This window comes from Sinohyriopsis cumingii, chromosome 2, assembly GCF_028554795.1.
Source record: "Sinohyriopsis cumingii isolate HCF-2022 chromosome 2, ASM2855479v2, whole genome shotgun sequence".
In the NCBI taxonomy this organism is placed as follows: domain Eukaryota; kingdom Metazoa; phylum Mollusca; class Bivalvia; order Unionida; family Unionidae; genus Sinohyriopsis; species Sinohyriopsis cumingii.
In genome coordinates, this window is record NC_142962.1 from 94980951 (window position 1) to 94993194 (window position 12244).

Sequence of the window (12244 nt, forward strand, 5' to 3'; positions counted from 1 at the left end):
CCTTTAGCGTGTTTTTAATCAAAATGTCTAGCACTCTTTATAGCTGAGCAAGATTGGAAGAGATCGAATGCGATGTGGGTGTGAGTCCGCATAATGGGCAATGTGGAAACTCGAAACCTGTTGGCGAGAAAGGACATTACCGAGTTTGTTATGTAATCCAAATACCTTTTTACCGTAACAAGATATTTGAGACAAGAGAGTACAAATTTCCCAACGAAGTCCACGAAGATCGTGTCCTTAAAATATTGCTTGTTTATGATTTTATCTAAGGTTTGATTGTCGGATGGAAATATATGTCTGTATTGTTCTCCGCAGACAGAATTGGTGAATCGATGTGGTAAATTTCTAGAAGAGTAATATTTTGATATGATCATGTCTGATCCCGGTCCGTAGAAAAAAATGTATTGTTAGAAAGGCACCGTATCCGATAGAGGCAGAAGCATCTTTGTACAAGTCCAATGAGGCAGAAGTTATCAAACGATCAGCACACTGATCGACGGTAAAAACCGTTGGTTCGCCAGGCGTTTAAAATCTTCTTTCACCTCCTTTGTTATTCTAATGTGTCGATGCGGCTTGAGATACCAATTGTCAAGTTTATGAGCCGCCTAAGGGAAGCTCCTCCTGGCAAAGCTACTGAGCAAGCAAATTTAAGAGTACCTATAATGGATTGCAACTCCTTGAGTGTGATTTTACCGCGATTCAGATATAACTGCATGAGTATATTACATTGTTCTATAGTTGGTTAGCGGGAAGACGAACCTCCATTCTCACTTAATCCAATTCGTATCCTAGTTTGTTTTTTTTTTAAATGGCTGTTGATGGGGCAATGTTTATCCGCAGCCATAGGAACGACGATTTCGGCACATACTGTTAGTAAGAGATCAAGCGTACGCTGGCTTTTGACACGAGTTGCTTTTAGTATAAAATACCAAATACCGAAATATGTGTTGTGTGTGTTATTTATAATTTTGTGTTTGGTATCCAGTGAAAAAGTTGCTAAAGGTCTCAAATTTCCGGCAACTGGACCTACAACCAATTGGTAAGAATTTATCGCAATAATACATGTTTCGCCACAAAAATTCCTAAACAATTATATTGTAAAACGAAGCATGTGGAATACATTTGATATGAATGTTTTGGTCATAAAGCACCCCCTACCTAGTTGATTTATACATGTAATGTCATTATCGATAACATTGCAATGAACTGCTGATTGTTGGGTCGGAATTCCATCGTAAACCGAATACACCGGAAGGAGAGGTGATGAATAAGTCTGTATGAACCAGGGATTTTATTTAGGACTTAACCCAATTGTGAAATGGGTAAATTAGGGAATGGTTTTGTATGCAGGGCCGGTGCTACCATAGTTTTGAAAAATAAATAAATACATTTCAGTTTTATTGAGGGTTGTTTTTTATCCTGGTTTATTTCATGCAGGGACAAATAATCGGGTAGGTTCAGTCTGACCGAAACACCAGGCTGACCGGAACAAGCAAAATGAGTGAGTGAAAATCGCGCGTATACGAATCTTTCAGGACGTAATTACGTTCTTGTGTTTTTATAGGCCACGAGCTTTTTTCCGTGGAATCACGCGTATACGAAACCTTCAGTTTGCCGCGGAAACCAAATTGAGGGGGGTAACTCCTTATTTTAATGGTATAAACAAGGAAAGAAATGGCCTATGTGGGGTGTGCTTCAGGAACTTTATTGTTTAAATATTTTGAAATTGATATTTTCCGGGGGGGGGGGGCGCCAGAATCTAACCTTGGCTAGGGCGCCAGATAGTCTGGCGCCGGCCCTGTTTGTATGGAAAGGATATGCAAAGCAACCCGCTGTCAATTATTTCTGTATCGTTTCTTTAGTCATTTAGGCATTTCTTTGAGCTGATTTTAAGGTCTTACACGCGTGTGTGTCCCTTTAATATCGAAACTCTTTTTAAAAATAAATGAAGAGTGAATATTTCTTATCTGGCCAACCAGCTAGTTAAATCATATTTTCTTGAAAATTTCAAAGGACAACACACACAACAAACCTACTCCAGATATGCGAGTTCTGTTTTATTTTCCTCGAATGACGCCTGCAAAGGAAAGAGGTAGTCATCATGTTTCAGTGTGCTGTTTTCGATCATGCGTTCATCAATAACATTCTACATTTACTCTATGATAAAGAAAATTTCATGTAAAAATTGGTCTGGAGTCACAACATTTTCTTTGACGAAGAGGTATTTTAATTAGTTTCTTAAATGGTATTATATACGATTAGGTAATTATCCTGTTCTAATGTGAATAAAAGTTGGGGCATAAAGCTTAAATAAAGACCATATGAAATTTATCAAAGGTTTACAGAAAAGCAGTTTCACGAGCACTAGAATAATTTTTATATATCAGAATACAAGAAGTTATTCATTTTAATTGATTTTGGGACTGTATATCAGCTTTTGAATATATATTCAATTTAACTGAATTTCGGACTTTATACCAGACTTTGAATATATTTTCATTTTAATTAATTTTATAGCAGCGTTTGAATATATATAGATTGTTAATATGTGACAGATTAAGATTCATCGAACATAAGTAGTATGTGATTTTAAAAAAATAAGCTATTTTTGCTCAAGAGAAAGCACATATGTTAGATTCAATAATCATTTATGTTTATCTGATGGGACAACCAGCCAATCAGAGAAGGGCTGTTATCGGTGACCAACAGTTCCCGGGTCAAATACGTCCATTCTCTCATACTTCTTTATCCCATGTATCATTTTACTCATAAATAATGGTTCATTAAAATCTCAGTAAAATTAGAAATGCACAAAATATGTAAGACTTTTAATACCATAGTAAACTTAGACATGCTCAAAATATATTTTGTGTAAAATTTTCATTTCAGGACAAGCACTTTCTTTTTAAAATGCACTTTTGCACGATTCACTACATAATACAGACGGTCTCCCCACCCACCTATCCATGTCATGCATAAAGAGGACAATATAACATTGATAAATATGGATTATTATCGCTTGCATGTTTCGTGTTATGTACACTATTCTTATGTAATAAACGACATTTTTCTTGCTTGTAGGTGAGAAAGCCAATCCAATATTATCGGATTACTGTTCCTTTTATTCATTTACATCGCTCTTATGTAATATTTCTCTTCCATAGTTAACATTTCTTGTATGATGTTACAGTCCAGTAAAGAATTACACATGTACATCGAGAAAAACAAAGCATAAATACCCGTATCTATGAAACCAAGTCTATTCTATAAAAAAAGGTCACAGCAAACCCTTCAATAGTAAGCCGACAAAAATGGTCCTATACAATCTATTTTGCTTAGATCTGCTCTGTTTAAATAAGTCACGTTCAAAAGGATTAAAGTCTTTCCCATGCAATTAATTTATACCAACTGGGAGAAAAAAGATTCTTCCTCCTGGAACTCCAGTATAAAATTTAGTAGAATGGATTATTATTGTGTTTTAAGGGACATATTCATTCCTTCGTGTGAAGTTCATGACCCCTCGTGTGAACCAATGCTACGTGGAAGTAATTAGTACCAACACCTCTCACACTATATCCTGGTCTGTAGTCGCAGTGGACTATAAAGTACTTATCTTTATTTCTTTTGGTTTGATTTTCTGTATGTTGCATTGTGTTTATTTAATCTGCTGAGAAAATGTACTAGATATAAAAAGCAAATGGATTCAGACTTTTCTAAACAATCAAGTCTTCTCCTGACACAAAGTTCTTGAGGCAGCTGTTGAGATTCTTTTTCATGCTTTTTCTCTTCTGGCTAAATACAAACTATACAAAATTTTGTTTAGTCAGGGAAAACAAAACAAAACTTCTACAAATTGGTTTAGTCTACTCAGTGAAATCAAAACAAAACATACAAACTGGCTTGCTCTAATCAGAGAAAACATTTGAAACTGGCCTTTTTATGGATTATCAACTCATTGATTAGGATTTTATAAAGTAATGAGTGAGCGAGTGTGTTTTCCTTTCAACACACTCAGATCTATTGCATCATTTCCATGACATTTTAATAATTAAAAAATTAAAACGTTATACGCGCATTTATTCATTGTAGTTAAATTTCATTTTCTTATAATTACATATCACATTCTAACAACATATATCTTGCCGTTTGTGAAACCACGTAGGAAGACCACCAAAGATTCAGAATTTTAAAAAATCGATTTTTCAGGGCGACGAGCTTTTTTACGAGGGCACAAATGAGATTTATTTAGACTTTTCAATTATACTCTTAATCTAAATGGTAAAGTTTATATTCGAACCTCGTTCATTCGCGTTATCAGTTTATCCGAGACAAAAGTATTTCCTCCACGCTTGCGTATTTGTTACAACCCAAACTCGTTCATATGAACTTCTTATGTCTCAATGCTTCTGTGTCCCCCAGATGAGTTTGCAAGTGGGAATCTACTGAGCTTGCTTCAGTCAGCTAATCTGGAATGGTGTATACCGATTTAATGAAAAATCCCAAAGTATGGTCAGCACATGATAACGTGATGTCTTTAGGGTGGAATAGACCAAACTGCAAATTGTCATGGAATATTATTTTTCAACGACTGTCAGATTTAGTTGTGTAAGCTTAAAGGCACGTGGTTTTATTTGTCATGGGCTTTTAGATGAATCAAACACCGTTTCTCTAAAACAAGAAATAAAGAAAACTATCAATAGCCTTTTACACCAAGTCAAAAATGACAGTTTAACGATATTTATCAATTGTAGGCGGACTTTATTCCTTTCAGATCAGTTACAGTCCACGCTGGATACATTAGCAGAGCCACAACAAAAGACATCGCCATGGTCCACCTCAGCAGGCAACCTAGTTCGAACGTCTACTACAATTAGTAAAGGTGCATAATAATCCCGTTTTGTAATGCATGTTTCATCCTTGTTTTGGTCACCTAATTAGACTGTTGCTGTTTTAATTAATATTATACCCAACATTTACTCAAGATTACAGTTATTTTTCGATGTACATTACTCAGTTCAATTATGGTCATCTTTTTACGTATATACAGCAGTTTGGAAATTTACAAGGTATTTCTTATCTCAATATTTCGATGATAAATACGTCATTAGTTGTATCATGTATTAAAGTATTTGTTACAAATAGATAACTTTTAACATTACATGTAGTGTAACAATTGTTTGAAAATGTTGTAAAAGTATATTTTGTAGATATTTTAGGTTTAGAATTCCACAATAATACTGCAGTAAGTTCTGGACTATTATGTTCTGATTAATTTCGCATCTGCCGAACATTCAGTCGTCAAGCAAATTTAGGCTTGGGTTCAAATCCCACATCTGACACCATGTTAGGTTTAAAACTTAGTAGTAGAATACCTGGATCCAGTCCTCGACTTCATTCATTCTAGTTAAAATGCCCCTAGATTGATTTCAGTTAGAGATAGAATAGACACTCTCAGACTCACAAAAATTCTACTCTGTAACTATAAGCATTTGTTCATTAGTGACATCGGTGACCTGAGTTTACCCTATCAACATGCGAGTCCAGAGTAATTATCAGTCTAGCCTTTGTAGAGGCATTTTACCAACAGAATTCTCATATTCTTATATAAATATTTTGAATGGACTTATTTTTGTAAAGTATCATGCACACAGGATTTAATACTATTCTTTAGAATTGATATTCATATATGTAGTTTACATACATTGTCATCGATCTGTTTGCACATGTGTTGGGATTTTAATGTATCTCATACATCTAGTTTTATTGTAAATATGTTCCAAACGCCTTCCTCTATGTTTGACATTGTAGTAATTGGTTTGTTAATTAACTCGACTAGAGGAACTATTTTTTATGTTACAACGGTTACCAGCTTTAATAGAAATTTGTGAATGTTGCATCTGCATATGTCTATTAATTTCCTACCTCTTGTCGCAGTTTAAAAGACTGAAAAATCATCTTACAAATCACATGGCCAATAACAGTCTTTTCAAGTGCACTGGATCCAGCAAGGGAACACGTGTGTCACGGATTGATTAAGATAAATGCAATGAACTGACAACGAACAGTGCAAAACTAGTATCTAAGTAGCCTAAGCGCTTTCGACTCTTAATGAGTCTTTTTCAAAGGCAAAAAACAAAACATAGAAAAGACAAACAAACAAAACACAAAAACCGTTGTGTTTGCAAAACTGTACATGTCTGTTTCTACGGGAATTAAACCTTTAAATGTATTATGTTTCAACTAGTTTATTTCAACTTGTTGCGGATGCTCGAAAATATTTTTATTTCTTTAGAAATCGATGAGCCATAACGACATCTGTTTTTTATGTAAATCTATGGAAGCGCAAATTCTATCCCAGAAATTTCATTATTATAGTAGTAAGTATAGGCTATTAAGCAAATTTAGAGAATTATTTTAAAAAAATGTGTCGGCTGCAGAAGATAATTTTATTTGTGCATGGCTGTCTTTTTCTAGTCTCTTTAGTTTAAGCTGCTTGCTTTCAATGTTCTAAGGCGGCGTATCCAGTAAGATTCCTTTTCTTTCCTAGTTTCAGAACTCAAGTTGGGGTTGTGAGCAATTACAATAAGTGTTATATCACTGAAAGTGTGGCCTACTAAAATATGGAAAAAAAGGAAAAGGCTGATAGGATACCATTTATCCTGATCTACCATCCAGACAACCCCAAAGTAGGTAATTTTCATCGAGAAACACTGGCCCATCGTGGAATCCTCAGACGTACTAAAGTTAATCCTCCCGAATAAACCTGTAGTAGCCTACCGGAGACAAAAAAACATCAAAGGCATCCTAGTCAGGGCGAACCTAACGCCAATAACTAATCAAGAACACCCTTGTCAATCTGGACCCTGTGGCGATAAAAGGTGCAAAACCTGTCAACATATGATAGAAACCTGGCTGTTTTCTAGCAACTTGACTAGAAAAAAACCTAAACTTACATGGTCCAAACAAAATGTGCAAAACAGATAATGTAATTTATCTCATCACATATAAAATGTGTAGCCTTCAGTTTGTCGGAGAAACTGAAAAGCTACACAAAATGATCGACCTTCATAGATCTGATTGGATGACAAAGAAACTGTACAGAAGCCCGATCGCAGAAAACTTCTCCCCATGCCACATTTTCAGTAACATAACACTTATTGCATTTGTTATATTTGCCTTTGAAAAAGACTCATTAAGAGTAGAAAGCGCTTAGGCTAGATAGATACTAGTTTTGCATTGTTCGTTGTCATTATTGCATATATATGTTATGGAATTTATACTCTAAATTTTATACGACTACATTCTGCCACTCTAGAGTTACTGCGACTATTCTTGCACACTATCTCTGCTTGGTCGAAGAATTATGTCTTGAGATTCTTCACAGTTGACGTTGCACTAATGTAGATAAAAGAATGTTGTTTTTTTTTTAAACAATGTAAGACTAAATTCCAATTTACCATCGAAACAATATGTTTAATGCGATGGTTTTCATCACTTGCGTCGAGACACACAAAGGTGTGGTAAACGTCGATACAAAAGATTATAATACAAAATCAAGAACTACAAAGCTTTAGAGGACGTAAAACATTTACAAACAGCTCAAGGAGGGGGCTTGTTTAATTTGACGTTGCACTAATGTAGATAAAAGAATGTTGTTGTTTTTTAAACAATGTAAGACTAAATTTCACAGTTATTAAACAGAATAAAGTTGGTCGCATTGATGAAGACGTACCGCATCCTTTATTCGTCTTCTTTTATTATTATATCTCATGCGATCAATGTCATTATAAAAACAGTTCCCCTCAAGTTTTGCTAATTATTTGTTTTTATACCAGAAAGGTGATTTTAAATGATTTTCTCTGGCATCAAATTGTTTCAATCCTGTTTTACATTTAGATCAATACAAATTTCATACATTTAATACATTTCAAACGAAAACTATCAAAGAAAACTTGATTGTGCGACAAATTAACACACAAATTAACCAGGCGTAAATTTTCCTTAAAGGGTTGTTTGTAATTTTGTTTATTGAAATCGTATCTCTTTCAAAACTAAAATGACTTCATAGAAGGGAAATGTAGAATTTATATTATATCTGTATGATTTCCAAATCATTTCAAAGCCAAAATTTGCCGTTTTCTTGAATAAAATAGGTGATGGTGAGACAAGTGTTTAAAATCAAATTAAAATAATGGAAATAGTTGTATAATGTTTGCAATGTTTTTGAAAGATTGCATAAGATTATTCAGTGTGTTTCATAAATTTATTACAAATGAGTACTCATGAAAATCCTGATTTAATTCTTCCTCATACAATCATACATACATACATAACCACACACATACAGACATACATACATACATACATATACACACACACTAACACACACACATAGAGACATACATACATACATACAGACATACATACATATATACATACCCACACACCCACACACATACAGACATGCATACATACATACATAACCACACACCCACACACATACATACATACATACATACATACATACATACATACATACATACATACATACATACATATATTATTTACTTTTCTTCGCACAAATTCCTCGCTCTTGTCTTATAGCCACTATAAATGAAACTTTAAAAAGCGTAATAAATGAAGTCGTGTTATTTGTTACGTGTTTAGGCTCGAATAAACAGTAACACAGAAAGAGTGACAACAAGTTTTTTAAAATTTAACAAACAATTTATTTTCCTTAACAATATTCTGTAAAAATGAAAAAAGGAGAAGAACTTACGGTTTCAAGAAAATTTCTGTGTGAGCACTCCTCAAAAAATTGCCAGAGAATAAAGAATTAATCCTTCTGAAATCCAACTGATCTGAATAAAATTATAGCTCAAGATCTGGTTACAACAAACTAACTTGACATCAGTGTAAAAAGCCCCAAACTGAGATCTCTCTCTCTCTCTCTCTAAAACAAAGGTTATATTGTAATATAAGACGCAGTTTCGAAATTCCCCTTAGCTGCGAAATCAAAATGGGGGTCACGTGATCAATGTTTATATCACGTAGACAGAATATGGCCTTGATTAGAAAAATAATTTTCTCTAAATTAAAATAATAAAATAAAAAGTTGTTTACATCTTAAACCATGTAGGCCCATCATGACCTTGGAAACAACCAATCATTGAAAATAAAATAGAACTTTGTTTACTAATTATGAATCAAGGTCAGCATCCATGCCAACACCTGGTGTTTATGAAAAGAATGAGTCAGGTAAACCAATTTTCTGGAAAAATATCATCTCTAGTGAATAAATTTACATTATAATAGCATATAATAGAATAAAAATTTTAAAACTGACAAACAAAAATTTAAAATAAATATGAAGTAAATCAGATATACGTAACATATTCCCTTTGTGTATACCTTTGTTTTCAAGGTTTCAACCCTCTTGTTCAAATTTCCCATTATAAATGTCCATATTATCACCGTATTCCTCGTAACTTGCACGTAGCGATATTAATTTTGAAATATTAGTAATGTACCTTAGCTGAGGGAATCTTGTCGCTGCCATCGTGACACGTAACAATTAACATTAAGGAATGGGCTAGGGCACCGCCATAAATCTCTAGTCTGAAATGGATTAATGTTCCTGTTTGAGACATGATTTATTTTTAATAGGGATAAGAGTTTGAGTCAGGACGAGGCAAAGTGAATGTTGGTTTAAATAGCGATAAAAAACGAGAAAGGGAAGACAATCCTGACAAAGTTTTGAAAAAAGTGTCATAAAATGAACTTTTTTAGAAATAAATGTTAATATAGGATGAATAGATAGAAATATTCTAACTTAATTGGCGTGTTAATGTTTTGCCGTTAGATAAAGTTAATCCTTAATAAGGGGGTGTGCTTCCCAGGCGAAACTGTTTTAAGTATTCTCCCCAGAAAATTTCGCCAGTTTAAGTTTCTGTGGTTAAGAAAAAACGTTGACTCCAAGATTAGTAGAAAGTAATTTTCTCGTATAAATTGTACATGGGACGGTTTCTGGAAGTGGAGGGACACGGAAGGCACAAGGTATGGTCTCAATCAATACGTTCATTGATATAAGTTTGTTATTATTTATTGTATTTATTCATACATCAATCTTCATAAGTTATTACATGCATTCATTTGTCTTGAAAGGGATATGACTCAGATATTCTAAGAATTGCATACAATATTTCTTTGATATAAATGTGTTCAAATGTTCTCATTTTTATGTAGTAAGAGTCATGTATTCTATGGATTTCATGCTGGTAATGTTCTCATTTCTCTGTTTTGAATTATGTGGATCGTGTAGGCTAGGAATTGATTTTTGATGTATCTGGAAATTCTAGGCAAGTAAAGTAGTTAAGATAAGACGTGAAGTCCATTAATTCATTTGTGTCATTAAGTTGTGAATTATTTTCAACCGAGAATCGTGCACCTACCAATTGATTTAGTTCAGTCAGTGATTTATGATCCACAGCAGGAGCGTACGATGAGTTTATTACGATGTCTAGTTATGTCATAGTTGAACTAGGAATGCTGAATAACCGCGAGGGAGAGGCATTAATGTTATGGTATCAAAACTGTGCTTATCTCTGTCAGGCTAAATACTGACCCATATTAACCATAGTTTATGTTGTATTTCGATCAGATGATACCTGACGTAACAAGAGTGAGAATATTGTTCGATCCCAGAAGATCAAAACCTGACAAAGATTTCGGTTACCTTTTTATTATTTGAAATTTAAAATAGCTCCACACCTGTACTATACAGTGAGAAAAGAGAGCAGCAGACAACCCGAAAGTGGCTGGAGAGAGAGAGAGAGAGAGAGAGAGAGAGAGAGAGAGAGAGAGAGGGAGAGAGAGAGAGAGAATACGGAAAGGACGGATGCAACCAGGTTATGCAGGGAGGTCGGCAATAGATTTATATCATTCACTCCATTCTAGGATGATATTTGTATAAACTGAACGGCTAATTGCATTTATTTTAGAGCTTGGTAATTTTATTTCTAAGACACGTGTATTGTTCATATGTCATGTTCAATTTCCAGTTTCTTTATGTAACTAGTTAAATGGTTATTTTATACATAATGTGGCTTGTGTTGCTCTATTCTATATTTCCGCTCAGATCCCTGTTATTTCATTCATTAATTTCATAGTTTTTATATTAATTTTTCTATCCGGTCATCTCCTAAATAACCATAACCACACCAAAGCCACATAACTAGGGGGAGGAGGCCAGACCCACCATATATCATTCCAAATGATTGCTTCATTTTCCTCTTCATTTTATCTTGTTCAAAATTCTTGACCTACCTTTGGAAACACGCCAACCTTTGTAATTTAGAGTTGATTCTCTACAAATTTAAACTTGTCTCTTTCATGTAGGCATATTATTCCCGGAAACTATCATCGTATGTAGCAGGGGAGAGAGCAATGTGACTGCTGAATTTTGCGACAGCTTAACGGTGGGCACATATAAAAAAAATGCAAACTGCTATATGAACCCTCATCGATATTTGCTTCACCCAAATGCACGAGAAGAAATGCAGGGTGCATATATTGTGCAATTCAATATGCAAAAAGGTATATGATAGAAACATGACCTAAAATCTACCAGTCGTAAATACTCCCACAATGACCATCGTTTCTTGCCAATGAATGTGACAACGCGGCTGCTTTTCCATGTGAAGAGTCGATTTGCATGTGATTTGTGGGATGTTTTTCTATCCGCTGAAGAAGAAATCATTATCTTTTTCCATATATTGAATGATATATTTTTCAACTTAGCATATCAGTCTTCTATTTGCACATCTTCCACCCTCCCACCGTCCACAAACAAAAAAAAAGACGTAAAGAAAAAAATAAGCAAAATGTATATTCAGTCTTTACGCGTCAATATCGGATCAGGCGAAATCGTTCTCACTTGGACGATAAGATTAAAAATAAAAAAAAAAAACGAAAGTTAAAACGCATCGTGACATAGTGTAAACGTTTGGCAGAATGATTATGTTTGAACAAAGCTTCTTCTTCTATCCTTAATAGAAAATCAGTGATAACCAGTACACAATACCAGACTGAAATACGCTTTTGATTAATGGTTTTGAGAAATTGTATAATTCGGTATACTGTGGTATTTAATTCCCACCAGATTATCACTAGTACTAATGTCACAGGATTCTTTTATTTGAAGCTTTTCAAGAAACCTGAATTTGAAAAACACATTCTAATTTCT